Genomic DNA, 1,928 nt, shown 5'->3' with positions numbered 1-1,928 from the left:
ATTTCAATAGAAATATGGTAACAAAAGGGTTAAAGTGATCTAAGTGGAAAAAAAAATTTTTTTTTTTAATAAATAGATCGACATCATTTCCAACAAGACAAACTATGTAAATCTGCTGGCACCTAATGCAAACCTCTACATCAGCAGTCCTCAACCATTTTCTTTTTACTTCTTTGATTTCGATTTCGAGTAGACTTTCATTCAATTTTTTAAAATATTTTTTATTGAATATTTAGAATTAAAAAAAAAAAAGAAGCATAAGCAATTTATTGCAGATAAATTTTAGTGAAATTGTAAATGGAGCCTGGTTGAGATCCACTGCTCTTATATTAATGTGAAACTGGTTGGAGGAGAGAGAGAGAGAGAGAGAGAAAGACAGAGAAAAACATTGGTACTTTAAAGCCAAAACTGGTAATTCCAAAACATTTTATACATAAAAAGGAACAAAAAATGGGGAGAGCAAGTGTTTTGTTGCCGCTGCTGCTGCTGCTGCTAGTGACAACAATGGTGGCATCTGAATTTGCAGTGAAGGGCTTCCTCTCATCAAAGCAGGCTGTGATATGAAGGATTGGAAAGCATATGACAGCCACTTTGATGAAAGGAGATCCCAGCCATCGCTGTATGGTCTCATGTTTGAGCTCATCAAAGCTGGCTGTGATATGGTTTAGTGAGAACACATCACCACCACTTTGGTGACTTAAAGCAGAGAGCAGAGCCCCCGACAACACAAGAACGGAGGGGGCTATCTGGCTGAGTTATCTCCAACAAGTCATTGTCTGAAAAAGGGAATCCTACAGCTACAGAAGGCACCGCTTTTGGGGATGATCAATGATTTAAGTGGTCCTGGGATTATACCAAGAGAACATAGGACAATTGAAAACATTACGTCAAACAATAACTAAAACAATTTTTTTTAAAATAATTTCAGTTCCCCAACATTTAATTTTTTTTATTTGAAGAATATTTCTGAAAATACATTGGTCTATGAAACTAAATGACTTCTAAATGAGAAAAATGAGGAATATTAAATCGCTAAGACAAAGTAAACAAGTAAATTGGAGGTGAAATAACCCAAGTGTAGCTCATCAAAGCTAGCTGTGATATGTCAGAAAGACAGCATATCCCAGCTCTTTAATGAGTTACAATAGAGTCGGAACATCAAAACACAGTCAACAACATTTATTAATTATAAACAACATCTTATAATCCAGCAAGAACATTAAATTTTCCCCCATCAACTAAAATGGTGAGAAGTGTGCCAAAATAAACCAAGTCCCAGCTCATCAAAGCTAGCTGTGATATGTCCTAATAGCAGCATATCCCAGTTATTTGATGAGTTACAACTAAGCCACTAGAATTCAGGGTGCCAGATACAAAAGCATCAAGAAAAACATGGAAAGGGATTATAAAGTCGGGAAAAAGGAGAGAGAGAGAGAAAATATCCAGGAGGGTGAACCAGGTTGCTGAGAACAACCAAGTTGAAGCTCATCAAAGCTAGCTGTGATACGTCATTATAACCGCATATCCCAGTTATTTGATGAGATGCAACATGGCCAATAGATACACACAGAGAACTATGTCCAATTCAGAAATGCCAATAGGAGGGAAACAAAATCAATGAATCTAACCATTTATTCTTGCCAAACACCTCACACAAAAATACGAAAAAAAAAAAAGTCACGTAAATTAAATACAAAAACACCTTACACAACTAATAGGTATATAAAAAAACAAAAAAAAAAGGAACATCTCAAGCAACATGTGGATTTGTGATGCTTTCAACAGTGCCCTAGCTCATCAAAGCTAGCTGTGATACGTCATTTTGTTAGCATATCCCAGCTCTTTGATGAGATACAACACAGTCACAACACTAAGGATATTGGTTTAAAAAAAAACAAAAAAAAAAAAAAGCTGAAGAAAGCTATTGC

At 35.6% G+C, this 1,928-nt stretch overlaps 2 protein-coding genes across 2 annotated transcripts in view; one reads left to right on the top strand and one right to left on the bottom strand.

The window, feature by feature from the left end:
- LOC106867230 (serine/threonine-protein kinase TBK1) overlaps nt 1-1,928 on the top strand; it is a 258,492-nt gene that overhangs the window by 131,394 nt on the left and 125,170 nt on the right. The gene's annotated exons all lie outside the window — the stretch shown is intronic.
- The window catches only part of LOC106873834 (serine/threonine-protein phosphatase 4 regulatory subunit 1), a 49,386-nt gene that overhangs the window by 45,037 nt on the left and 2,421 nt on the right, over nt 1-1,928 (bottom strand). The window lies entirely within an intron of this gene.

Source organism: Octopus bimaculoides, chromosome 1 (genome assembly GCF_001194135.2).
Source record: "Octopus bimaculoides isolate UCB-OBI-ISO-001 chromosome 1, ASM119413v2, whole genome shotgun sequence".
NCBI lineage: Eukaryota > Metazoa > Mollusca > Cephalopoda > Octopoda > Octopodidae > Octopus > Octopus bimaculoides.
This window is presented reverse-complemented; position numbering and strand designations above follow the sequence as displayed.